Source organism: Harpia harpyja, unplaced genomic scaffold (assembly GCF_026419915.1).
Source record: "Harpia harpyja isolate bHarHar1 unplaced genomic scaffold, bHarHar1 primary haplotype scaffold_52, whole genome shotgun sequence".
NCBI classification, from domain to species: Eukaryota; Metazoa; Chordata; class Aves; order Accipitriformes; family Accipitridae; genus Harpia; species Harpia harpyja.
Window position 1 is genome coordinate 229,806 of NW_026293413.1, and position 13,525 is coordinate 243,330.

A 13,525-nucleotide genomic window follows, 5' to 3' on the forward strand; every position below is an offset into this window, starting at 1 on the left:
CTTTGGGAAGGCGCCCATATTCTCTTTTCATTTTGGCCAATTCGGTGGGAGTGTATGGTATCTCTTTAGTTGTAATATGTGGGTCATTATCCTCATCATTTATATAAGCATAATCTGCTTTAATCAAAGGCCTCACTTGGGGGTTTTCCCTGAAGTGTCTCCTTGCTTCCTCTAGTTCCTTTTGGGGGTATACCTGACTTATTTGCCAAATACCTATCTTTTTCATCTTCATTTCTATCTCATTCAATGATTCAGCAGACTTTGAAAGTCCTTCTTTCAAGGCATCTTTTAGACAGCGATTTTCTTCCTCCTTTTCCTCTGCTCGCTGTTTGTACAAGCTAATTACTCTCTCTTTCTCTGCTACCTGCTCTTCCAGGTTGGAGGTTGTTTTCTGCAAAAGTTGTACCAAATTTTCAAGGGATTCTATGATTTGTTTTTCCTGGCTACGCCGCTTATAGCGGTCTTCAATTGCTGCGACCAGGCTGGCTCCAAGAACTGCACAGATTATCGCTTTGCCCTTGCCTGACCGTGATCCAGCCTCATTATGTATAGAAATCACTTGGTCTGTTACACTCTGTAAATTCGCCCAATTGTCTCGAGCCCACACTTCCCCAGATGGGGAGGGTCGAGCTCCATACTTTGCCAAAAGTGCATAAAACGAGTCAAGATTTTTTACTGATGGAGAGTCTTGATAACCATTCTTTTCAGTCATTTTTGCTGCAAAGGGCCAAACTCACTTCGGGGAGGTCAAACTTAGTTACACCACACAGGCAACAACTGCTGCGTCGCCCTCCTCTTCCCCGAGTGGCTAAAGGGACTAAAATCTCACTTCGGGGAGTCAAAACTTAGTTGCTCACAAGTGCAGACTTTCTCTGCTTGTCCCTTCAACTTCCCCTGGTAGTCAACCTCATCTAAAGAGGACAGTTCCCCCTTTTGCACTAAGAGATCCTTGCACTTGATCCTGATAGAGAGAGCCCTCAATTCGAGTTTGGGGTGAAATACACTGAGGTGTGTGCGGTGTGCGGGAATCCCGAATCTCCCTCCTTCCTTTCTGGACTTCTCTCACCCTTTCAGGTGTAGGGCCAGTTGCGGCTGGAACGAAACGTTCTTCCCCTGTTACAAACCCCACAAAACCTGCACCCCTCTGTCTCTCAGGATCCTGTCTGTGACGCCACTTTAATGTCACGGTCCACTCGGTGGACTCGTGATGGTTCGTTTGCTACGATCTCGAAAGTGCAAAATTAAGGTGACCAACACCAAAGGGGATAGCAATAATCACACAGTAAAACATCATGCAGAAGCCTGGCTGGCGGCCTGAAGAGGAAGGGAGGGAAGCAAGAGCCTTAGGTGAGCAAAACATCCACAGCAATGGGAAACCCAGTGGGGATTTTGAAGTTCTAAGAACGGTCTCCGCTCCTCCCAAGGCGACAGCATCCCAACGAGCCCAGGACATTTTAGCGCAGAGAAAACTTTCTTCAGAGGGATGTTGACCTGGTTTCAGCTGGGATAGAGTTAACTGTCTTCCTAGTAGCTGGTACAGTGCTGTGTTTTGAGTTCAGTATGTGAAGAATGTTGATAACACTGATGTTTTCATTTGTTGCTCAGTAGTGTTTAGACTAATGTCAAGGATTTTTCAGCTTCTCATGCCCAGCCAGTGAGAAAGCTGGAGGGGCACAAGAAGTTGGCACAGGACACAGCCAGGGCACCTGACCCAAACTGGCCAACGGTGTATTCCATACCATGTGACGTCCCATCTAGTATAGGAACGGGGAAGGGGGGGCAGGGATTCGCCGCTCGGGGACTGGCGGGGTGTCGGTCGGCGGGTGGTGAGCAATTGCACTGCGCATCATTTGTACATTCCAATCCTTTCATTATTGCTGTTGTCATTTTATGAGTGTTATCATTATCATTATTAGTTTCTTCTTTTCTGTTCTATTAAACCGTTCTTATCTCAACCCACGGGTTTTGCTTCTTTTCCTGATTTTCTCCCCCATCCCACTGGGTGGGGGGGAGTGAGTGAGCGGCTGCGTGGTGTTTAGTTGCTGGCTGGGGTTAAACCACGACAGATGTTAAACTGACAGAATATTTCTGTGCAATAAGCAAAGAGGGTTTAACCTGCAGGAATAGGGACCGAGACCTCGGGCTAGAAAGGGGTGCCCTTCTGAAGACGAACACAGCTAGATACGGCAAGTGCCTTCTAGGCTTGAGTGTTCAGAGAAGACCCACTCGGGGAATTGGCAAAGAAGGGCTGCTTTTCTCTTAAATTCCAGATTCTTGGAATCCTTGGGAAGTGCCCGACAGATTTACAAGGAGCTGTTCCTAAAAGTACTCACACGACTGGCTGTGCTCACGAGAGAGCAGGTAGTTGGCCAGAGGTGGGGTGTATGTCAGGCACTGCAGGACGGAGTTGAGGAAACACATGTTGCCCGAGTTGTGGAGTCCCGCTCCAGCTCTGCATCGTTGCTGCCAGTCCATGTAAATCTTCTCCGGGGGAAAGAGGATCCTTTGTGGCGGAGCCATTCCCTCAGCAACGACTGCAGGGCGACGACATTTGAAAAGAGATGAGACAATATTGTTGCACGGAAGCACATGTAAAAAAGTTGAGTTCTCTACGGGAGGACCCAGTACAACCAGCTGTGTCGTGCTTTGTCTACGCGCTTTTTGAACACCTCCAGGGATGGTGACTCCACCACTTCCCTGGGCAGCCTGGTCCAATGCCTGACAACCCTTTCAGTAAAGAAATTTTTTCTAATATCCAAACTAAACCTCCCCTGGCGCAACTTGAGGCCGTTTCCTCTCCTCCTATCCCTAGTTACTTGAGAGGAGAGACCAGCACCCACCTCGCTACACCCTCCTTTCAGGTCGTTGTAGAGAGCGATGAGGTCTCCCCTCAGCCTCCTCTTCTCCAGACTAAACCACCCCGGTTCCCTCAGCCGCTCCTCGGAAGTTCTCTAGACCCTTCTCCTTGTTCTCCAGACCCCTCACCACCTCGGTTGCCCTTCTCTGGACACGCTCCAGCACCTCAACGTCTTTCCCGTAGTGAGGGGCCCAAAACTGAAGCCAGGACTCGAGGTGTCACCTCACCAGTGCCCAGTACAGGGGGACAACCACCTCCCCGCTCCTGCTGGCCACACTATTTCTGAGACAGGCCAGGATGCCGTTGGCCTTCGTGGCCACCTGGGCACACTGCTGGCTCATATTCAGCCGGCTGTCAACCAGCACCCCCAGGTCTTCTTCTGCCGGGCAGCTTTCCGGCCACTCTTCCCCAAAGCTGTAGCATTCCAAGGGGTTGCCGTGACCGAAGTGCAGGACCCGGCACTTGGCCTTGTAGAACTTCATACGATTGGCCTCAGCCCATCGATCCAGCCTGTCCAGATCCCTCTGTAGAGCCTTCCCACCCTCCAGCAGATCAACCCATCCTCCCAACTTGGTGTCATCCACAAACTTGCTGAGGGAGCGCTCGATCCCCTCGTCCAAATCATCGGTAAAGCTATTGGAACCAGCCCCAATCCTGAGCCCTGGGGAACACCGCTTGCGACCCGCCTTTTCTCCTGCCTCCAGGGTTTGTCAGCTTTCCATCAGCCACAGCTTTGCCAGATTCCCGCTCGAGGTGGCTGGCGGCAGTTTTGTTCCTGCCCTGCTTGGCTTACGTAGTTTTGGGCTGTCCCCACTCGGGACATCTGGTATAACTCCTTGTTCCCGCTCGAAACATTGCCCCATGCCAGCTACCGTGAAGAAAATTAACTCTATCCCAGCCCAAACCAGCACACCTCCCCTGTAAACGAGAGGGTTTAGATGCCAGGACAAATGACAATTTGCCAGCTCGGCAGACCACGGGTGCCCTGAGATGTCTCAGGAGAGGCAGGCTGGGCTAAAGCTTCTCTCCTCCTCCTCCTCTCTGGGTTCTGTGGTCCAGCGGAGCAGCTGGGACTTTTCTGCAAGGACACCCTGGGTCCCATGTGCTGTCCTGCAGGCAGCAGCACAAGCCAGGCATGACGCTGTCTGCTCAGCACGCTCTGGGTGTTCTCCATGGGAAGGACAGCATGGGACTGGGCTTGTTGTTCCAGCTTTATTAAAAAAACCCTAAATTTATTAAAATACAGCTGTTTTCCAGAGGAGGATTTCACTTCTTCAGGGCTCACCAGGGGCCAGCAGCACAGCGACTGCAGGCTCCATCCCGACGTTGGCATCTCTCTTATCGGGACGAAGATCTCCTCCGCTGCCGGAGTCCTGACGGAGAGTTCAGGGTCTTTCGCCAAGGGTGGGAGGGCCGCAAGAGAAGGCAGCGGAGCAGCCGTGACCCCCCCCCACTGCCTGCAGAGACCCCCAGGAGTCCCCTGCAGACCACGGCACCCTGCCCAGTCCCCGTCCCCTGCCCCACCAGCCCCTCCTCGCCGTCGCAGATATCCCGCAGCTCCGGTTCCTCGGGTGCCGTGCGGCAAGACCTTGCGGCCAAGGACTGTGGCCCACCGATGAACCTGATGGCCACCGCTGGCAAGGTGGCTCGAGTGTCCCGCAGGTACGGCAGGCTCTGCCGGAGGTCGTCTTCCACCCTCTTCTTGTTGGGCGCTAACTAGAAAGAGCACAAGGAACTGGTACGGACCCTCCCAAGTCGGCCGGACCAGTACCTCCTCCCAGTAACCCCTTCCTGCGGCGATCTCCGTCTCCCAGAAAGAGCTGGGACAGGTTCAGACAGCCGCAGGCAGCGGGGGCCCGGGGATGCTGAGACCCCTCTTTCATATTGCCAGGGCCCATATGAGTCACCATTTCCAAAGGGCCGTTTTTAAAGCCTAAAAACAAGGATTTTGGCCCTAAAATGGGGCTTTGGACCCTACAAATGGGTCTTTGGATGCTCATTATATGCCTCGGGCATTAAGGAAATGAGGCTTTGAGCCCTAAGTGAGGGGTTTGTACCTTAAAAAGAGGGTTGGGAGCCTACAACTGAAGTCCTTCAACCCTAGAATCAAAGCTTTGGACCCTAAAAATGAGGCTTTGGGACCTAAGCATGAGGCTTTGAGCCCTAGAAGTGGGCTTTGGACCCTCCAAATGAGGGTTTGGACACTCCAGATGCAGCTTGGACCCTAAAAATGCCTGTCTGGATCCTAAAAAAGAGGCTTTGGACCCTGAAAATGAGACTATGCAAACTAACACTGAGCCTTTGCACCCTAAAAATGAAGGTTTTGGAAACTAAAATGAGGCTTTGGAAGGCAAAGCTAAGAGTTTGGAAAGTAAAAATGAGGCTTTGGACTGTATAAATTCGGATTTAGACTCTACAAATGAGGCTTTGGTCCTTCCAGATCAGACTTTGGGGCTTAAAAATGATGCTCTGGGCCCTTAAAATGAGTCTCTGAACCTTAAAAACGGACCTTGGAGCTAATAAATTAGTTTTTGTACTCCATATATGTGGGTCTGGACCTTAAAAATGACTGTTTGCACCCCCCAAAGTAGGCTTTGGTCTTTTAAATTGATGCTTTTTGCCCTAACATTGAGGCTCGCATTATAAAAATAAGGGTCTACACTTGCGAAACTCAGGGTTGAATTTTAAAAATGATGCTTTGTAAAGCACAAAATCGGACTTGCTCACCGTAGCTATCTCCACGGCAGGTTAAATTTCTCGCCGTCTATTGTGTTTTAGTTCCCTTCTCACGCAAACGGTGGTGACGAACAGTACCCAAAAGGCTCTGGTGCTCCCAAACGGCGGCTTGATGGTCTGCGTAACCCACCTCTAGCCGCATCTCAAGGAGCGTAGGAACGGCGTTACAAGTAAATAAGGCAGCGTCCTGCTTTAGGAAGAAAGCGTGTTGGATTTGAAACCCTCGGGTAGGACAGGAGGAGCATGTCTTCTTGGGTCAGCGATGAGCGTCGGCACGTATTATCTGATCCAGAGCCGATGTCTGTCGCCGCTTTAGCTCTGGAATTACTCTGAGACCCAGGAGGCTCCATTTTCCTTAGGCTGTCACCTAAGGGAGTCGAGATAAAGACAGTTTAACAAGCGCAGGGAATAAGAAAGGAAACCAACGGACGTGACAGCAACCACCGACCACCTCTCACCAGCAGGCAGACGCCCAGCCATCTCGGTGCGACGGCTGCCTTGGGAAGACTCCCCCAGTCCCGAATTTCTTGCTGAGCGTGACACTACGTGGAACGGACCGTGGTACCTCGTCGGTCAGCTCGGGGCAGCGGTCTCTGCTGTGTCCCCTCCCAGCCAGCTCACTGGGGCAGCAGAGCGAGAAACGGAGAAGCCCTTGGTTCTGCATAAGCACCGCTCAGCAGTAGGTAAACATTGGTGCGCTGTCAACGCTCAAAACGGCACCGTGCAAGCTGCGATGACAAAACAATGACCTGTATCCCAGCACAGAAACCCTTCTGTGCCCGCTCACGATTCCTATTCCTATGAGAAACCCATGAAAAATAGGGCATTTGACTTATCGGGGAGAAATGCAAACACGCTCCCGGTCTCTGGCTGGCATCTGGCTTTACTTGCATGACCTAGAAAGTACGCACAAGTCTACGCGGTTTCTTCTGCACCTTGGGAAAGGCGTCTCTTGCCTCGATTTCCAAGGAGAAACTCCCAAAAGCGGCACCACAGAGGTATTCCTAAACCTCGCTAACTGAGAGCAGGGTAGGGTGGCTTTGGGGGGGGGGGGGGGGGGCTGTGCGGCTGGCTATGGGGCAGGCGGTGGGCTTTGGGGTGGGGGGGGGCTGCTGGGGGGTTACTGACGCTGTCCCGTAGCGAATTACGGTGGTCGTGGGGCGACCGTTCAGCGTCCGGCCCCTCCTGGAGCGACTCCGGGCGGAGGGTACGTCAACGGTGAGCGCTGGGGGAGCTGCCCCACGGCGGGGGGGGGGACACACACAAAACAACCCCGTTCTGCCCCACGGCTCTGTGGGGTCTCTTCTTCCCGGCGCCACGGCTCGACGGGGCCCGGCTCGTTCCCCCCCCCTCCCCCCCAGGTGGAAATGCGGAAAGCTTTGACGGATTTTGTGCAGAGGGAATTCAAAGCGCTGCGGGGCCAGGCCCGGGCCCTGCACGCCGCCTTGTAGCGCGTGGGGTGCCCCGCTCGTGGAGGAACCCGCCCCACGGTGAGACGGCCGGCCCCACGGCGAGACGGCCAGCCCCACGGTGAGACGGCCCCCACGGCCGTCCCTGCAGCCTTACGGGACCCACAGATGGGACGGACTAACCCCACGCTGCAATGGCCGTGGGGCCTGGATGGACGGACAAACGAGCTGCCCCCCTCCCCCCCCAGCTCCCCGTTCCTGTGCATGGTGCCAATAAAAATGGCTGAGCCTCGGGGATCTCCGTACCTGGGTGACAACGGGGGGGTAAAAAGGGACCTGGGGGAGGGGGAAATTGGGGTGCTGGGGGGGGGTCCCCGAGAGGGTGGGAGGTGGAGACGAGCGTGGCCTGATCCCACATGTTTATTGAAGCAGAAGCTGGTGTGTTTTTTTGGGGGGGGGGAGTTCCCCCACTGTGCACACCTGGGGAAACCCCCCCTGGAAGGGGCAAAAGGGGGGGCTCGGACCCCCTGAAACGGGGTTCAGAGCCCCCCCGTGCCCCCCACCCCCCCGGAGTGCTGCCACAGAGCAGGGGGTCCCCAAACACAGGGTAAGGGCCGGGGGGCTGGAAACACCTTGTCCAAGTTTTGCCCCCACTCCCTGAACTGGGATGGGGGGGAGGGAAGGCGTGGCCCGGTGGGTGTGGCCAGGCTTGGCCAAGTCATCACTCCTCCTTCTTGTCCCAGGGGCCATCATGGGCTGCTGGGGAGGGGGGGGGCAGGCAGAGCGGGTGTTAAGGGGTAAGAAAGGGGGTTGGGGGGGGGTTGAAAGGGGGTTGGGGGGGGGGGTCGTAGGGGGTTTGGGGTGCCCCCCCCCTCCCTACCTGCAGGCGCGCGTGCTGGTCCAGAAGCCGGTCGTACTCCCGCGTCAGCCCCTCGGCCTGGCGCCGCATGGCCTGCACCTCGTTCTCCGCCTTCTCCAGAGCTGTTGGGGGGGGTTGTCTGTGTCAGGGTCACCCCCAAATAAACCAGCAGTGCCCCCCACACACACCGTAACGCCCCCCCACAACATAATGCCCCCCCGCAGCTCTGCCCGTACTGCGTTTGCTGGCCGCCAGCTCCTCCTTCAGCTTCTCCACCTTGGCCTTGAGGGTCTCGTTCTTGTCGTGGGAGGGGGACGACGGGCCGCCCCCGTCACCCCCTGCCTCCTGCAGCTGCTGGCGGGGGGGGGGCACGTCAGGGCCCGAGGCGCCTGGATGCCTCCTTCGCCCCCCCCCGCGCCTCCCGCCATACCTTCTGCAAGGCATCGTTATCCTCCGTGTAACGGCGGGCGGCTTGGCTGGCGCCTTCCGCCTGTTTCCAGAACGTTTCGCTGGAAGCGCCCAGCACGGCCTGCTGCGAGATGAGGGTGACCAGGCGGCGCAGGAGGCTGCGGGAGGCAGGGTAAGCCGGGCTCTGCGGCACCCCCAGACTCCCCCCCCAGATTTGCCCCCCCCCCCCCAAACTCACAAGGAGAGCAGGAGGGCAAAACCGGCCAGGTAGAGGTTGTGCTGGGCTCGGAAAAGCTTCATGTGGAAATGCTCGAGGGCGCCGGGGCTGCTCTGCAGGGCCACCCGCTCCGTCACGTCGTATGAGGAGATTGAAGTAGACGGACGCCTGTAATCTTGAGAGCAGACAGCAGACGACCCTTTATTGCTAACACACACACATACTTATAATCACATATTCTGCAAAGTCACTGTACACGCGCACAAACATAAAATATGATTGGTTATATCAACGCTGTACACGCGCATAAACATAAGATATAATTGGTTATACTAACACTGTACACGCGCATAAACTTAGGACACAATTGGTTATATTAACTAAAACACGCGAAACTTGTCTCAGTCTAATTGGTCAAGATAAACTGCCGAATTGCGGTTCTTTGTGCCAAGTTCCCTTTATCTTGGAATGTGCACCTGTGTTCTTCTAATTGGCATCTTTCTTTTTTTGTCTTCTTGTTTATTCTGTTCAAGGTCTTCTAACGGCATCTGGAATGCTCTTGTGACCGTTAGCTATATATGTGTCCACAATTCCCCCTTTTTTGTTTTTCGACAAGTAACAACATGCTGTATTGCCCTTTGCAAAAACCTATGAACACAGCTAATTAAACACGGCAAAAGCAACATTATACCTAATAAAATACATAAGAATAAAAGACTGTTCAGTTAATGCCAATGACACACAAAAAGAGGTTTGATTAATAGCTTTTGTCAGTGTCACCCAAACATTCTTACTGTCCCACGGTGTTAAATGATGTGGATCAATCACCGGTGCCACTGTCATGCTGCTTACTACAGTCAGCGTGTTCCATATCAATCTCAGCATAAGGTTTCGTCCATTTAGTTGGAATCCACTTCAGCCCATTTTCTGTAATGACACAAGCATAACCTCGGCCCCACGTTATTACTTTAAAAGGTCCCTCCCATTGCTGACGCTCCATATTTTTAACCCAGACTTTCCACCCATTATCAATATTTTGAATCCCACTATTCATTGTTTGAAAATGCCGAACTACAGGGGGGACAACTGACTCTCCACGCAGGGTCAAAAAATTCATCACATTTATTGCTTTCATGAGTCTATTTGAAGGAGGTTCCCCTAATTCCCCCTTTTTTTGTTTTTCCAAAAAGTCTTTTAATACTTTATGAGTACGTTCGATTATAGCTTGACCTGTGGGAGAATGAGGAATGCCAGTAATATGAGTAACTCCCCATTGCTGAAAAAATTCCCGAGTCCGTTGTGCTATAAAACATGGTCCATTATCTGTTTTTATCTGGGCCGGGACACCCATTACTGCAAATGCTTGTCGTAAGTGTGTTTGTAGATGTCGGCTTGTTTCGCCCGCAAGTGCTGTGGCCCATATCATCAAGGAATATGTATCAACAGAAACATGAACATAACACAATTTTCCAAAAGCTGGTACATGAGTCACATCAGTCTGCCACAATTGCAAGGACTGCAGACCCCTAGGATTTACAGCGCCATCTCCGTGCCCAGATAATTTCTGGCACTCAGCACAGGATTGAATGATGGCGTTGGCATCTGCTACAGAAATCTGAAACTGTTTGGCTAATACTTTCACTGGTTGGTGGAAAAAACTATGAGCTCCACGTGCCTGTAGAAGTTTATTGGAGGGTGGCCCGGTCCATACAGGATTAGCTAGCAAATCAGCTCGTTTATTCCCTTCTGTGATCCATCCAGGCAAACTGGTGTGACTTCACACATGCATTATATAATAACACTTTGTCCGTTGGTTTAACAGAAATAGCAACATCTTAAATTTTTCAAACAATGTGATGTTATCAATTTCTTTCAAATAAGCCCATCTCAAGCGTTTTACTACACCTACCACATCTAAAGAATCAGCAATAATATTGACCTCAACATCCTGCCACTTTTTAAATACTTCTATTACAGCTTGAAGTTCCACCACTTGGGGGGAGCCTTCACATGTGACAATGTGATTTTTCCATACCTGACCTTCTTTCCAAACTACTACTGCCTTTCCTGTTTTTCCACTGCCATCCGTATATACTGTAGGACCATCAGTAGGTAACTCTGCACACAATTCTTTTTCTTCTAGTTGTATATTTTGTAGCAAGGTAAACATTTTGTGTGCAGGAAGATGAATATCTCTCTTTCCTTCGAAATCTGCAAAAGCAATTTGTAAAGTTAGACTATTCTGTAGACACCATTGTAAATATCCTTGAGTCAAAGGAACGACAATCGTGTGTGGTTCTTGTCCACAAATCTCAATAATCCGATGTCTCCCCTTTATAATTAATTCTGAAATCATTTCAATTCGAGAAAATATGGTTTTTTGGGCCTGGTGAGCTAAAAAGATCCATTCTATTATTAACAAGTCTTTGTGACTTCCCTCCCATTGATATATGATCCCGAGGGGTTGTTTTTCTCGGTTTAAAATGCTAAGATTAATGTCAAGATTTTCTTTAATTCTAAAAGCCTGACTCTGGGATATTAGATCTGCTATCTTTTGTAATGCTTGTTTACCTTGAGGAGTCAATTGTCGAGGTGCCGTTAAGGTAGTGTCACCTCGTAACATTTCAAATAAAGGGGTCAGAAGCTCATTATCTATTCCCAACAGTGTTCGAACCCAATTGATTGTCCCCAGTAATTTTTGCACATCATTCAATGTTTCAATCTTGTCTGTAATTTCCAGTTTTTGTGGAACGATAGTTTTTTCTAAAATCTTCCAGCCTAAATATTTCCATGGTTGCATTTTTTGTACCTTTTCTGGTGCTATTTTTAAACCAAAATCAGACAATTGTGTAGTCAATTCTTTGAGCTTTTCGGATAACTCTCTTCTCCCTGCTATCAAGATATCATCCATATAGTGATAAATAATCAAGTCTGGATTTTGTTCTCTAAACCCTTTTAGAGCTTGGGATACATAGGATTGGCATATGGTTGGAGAATTTTTCATTCCTTGTGGCAGAACTACGCAGTGATAACGTTCCATGGGTTCCTGTTTGTTTATGTTGGGGATAGAAAAGGCAAATTTTTCCGCATCTTTTGGGTCTAAATATATTGTAAAGAAACAATCCTTTAAATCAATAATCAAAATGGTCCATCCTTGTGGAATCAGAGTAGGCGTGGGTAACCCTAATTGAAGGGCTCCCATATTTTCCACTACTTCATTTATCTTTCTTAAATCATGCAATAGTCTCCATTTCCCAGATTGTTTTGGAATGACAAAAACTGGTGTATTCCAAGGGCTCGTGGTATTCACCAAGTGCCCTTGTTCCAATTGCTCCTGTACTAACTGTTTCAAGATGGCGACCTTAGATTCAGTCAGCGGCCATTGATCTACCCAAATCGGTTCCTCTGTTTTCCATTTCAGTTTTAGGCGTGGTCGCCCATCAATGGCCGCGCCACAAAATTGTCTCCTGTACTAAGCACACATCCCATTTGACTTAATGCATCCCTGCCTATCAGGTTCATAGGGATATTGGTTACATAAGGTTTGATATAAGAAACTGAATTCTGACAAATCAATTGAATCATATATTTGCTTTGTCGAGTTTTTGATAATCCTCCCACACCGAACAGTTTTGAATCCATCTCAGAAAGCTCCCAAGTAACAGGCCAGTCCTCCCACGACAGAACTGTTACATCTGCTCCAGTGTCCACTAAAGCTTGTCATTTTATTTTTTCTGGCCTGTTCTTTGCATTTTGTAACTCTGCTGATATACTAGGTTTTGTTTTATTGATCTCCCTTGACCACATAATTTGAGCTTCTAATCCCGTAGATCCAAACCCTGCATTGCCACGCTGTTGATTAACCTTACATGGTACATTTGCTTTAAAAGGGACTAGCTGTGCAATTCTGCTTCCTTCCTGTATCGATACTGGTGGAGACGGCATCCAAATCATAGCATAAATGCGACCTGTGTAGTCCCCATCAATCACCCCGGGAAGCACAAAAATTCCTTGTAATGTTATACTAGACCATCCCAACAACAGGGCACTAAGCCCATTACCTAATGGTCCTTGTGCGTTTACTGGCACACGGTGTACCTGAGAGTTCCATAGTAGAATGGTTTCTATTGTTGAGACATCCACTCCGGCACTTCCAGCTGTTCGGGCTGGCAATTCTGCCAGACATCCTTCTTGGCGCTGTTCTGGGATCCTTTCGGAGCTGTTGGGGTCATCGCACCGCTCCTCGCACTCTTCTTGTAGTTTCCCGGCGATGGGGTACCTCGAGGTGGCAGAGCTACACCTTCATTTGTGAAATGAGATCTACATTGGTTAGCATAATGTCTCCCTTTATGACAACGAGGGCATATATTAGGCCCAGCTTCCACTTTGTTTCGCCCTTCTTTACGCTGAAATTGCAAATGTCCCGGTTGTCCACATTTATAGCATTTCTTAACATTTTTTGTATCCATTCGCATGGCTACAGCAAAAGCATTGGCCATTAATGTAGTTTTATGCTCCAAAGACCCAACTTTGTTACAGGCCTCTATCATATCTACTAGCGTCACTCTTCCTGGCATCGACTGTAGTATTTTTTTACAGTCTGCATTTGCATTTTCCACAGCCAATTTTATTATCAATGCTTCTTTGGCATCAGCATTATCTATTTGCTTTTCAATAGCATCTCGCAGACGATCAATAAAGGACAGATAAGGTTCCGTATTACCCTGCCTTACACTTGTAAATGATTGTTCTGACTTTCCAGCTTCAGGCAAGGTTACCATTGCCTTCAGAGCTAAGGAAGCTGATTCTTGTAATACTTCCACCGGTAGCCTCGCTTGCCTATTAACATCTGCAAAGTCACCAGTCCCTATCATTTGAGCAGAAGTGATCATATACCTCGGATCTCCTTCTGGGCGGTCCAAATTTCTCAGTGCCGCTAAATCACATAATTCTGCCCATTTCACCTTCCATAATAGACGCCGAGTCGGGGTTAAAATCATTGTAGCCAATTGTGTACAGTCAAAGCCCGTTAAAATTTG

The 13,525-nt window shown here is 50.1% G+C and overlaps 1 non-coding gene across 1 annotated transcript; it reads left to right on the forward strand.

Annotated features, from left to right (window-relative positions):
* Nucleotides 1-5,847: 5,847 nt before the first annotated feature.
* LOC128138512 (small nucleolar RNA SNORD45) lies at nt 5,848-5,932 on the forward strand. The gene has a single exon (XR_008234050.1). It is a non-coding gene; the product is annotated as a small nucleolar RNA SNORD45 (small nucleolar RNA).
* Nucleotides 5,933-13,525: the final 7,593 nt, after the last annotated feature.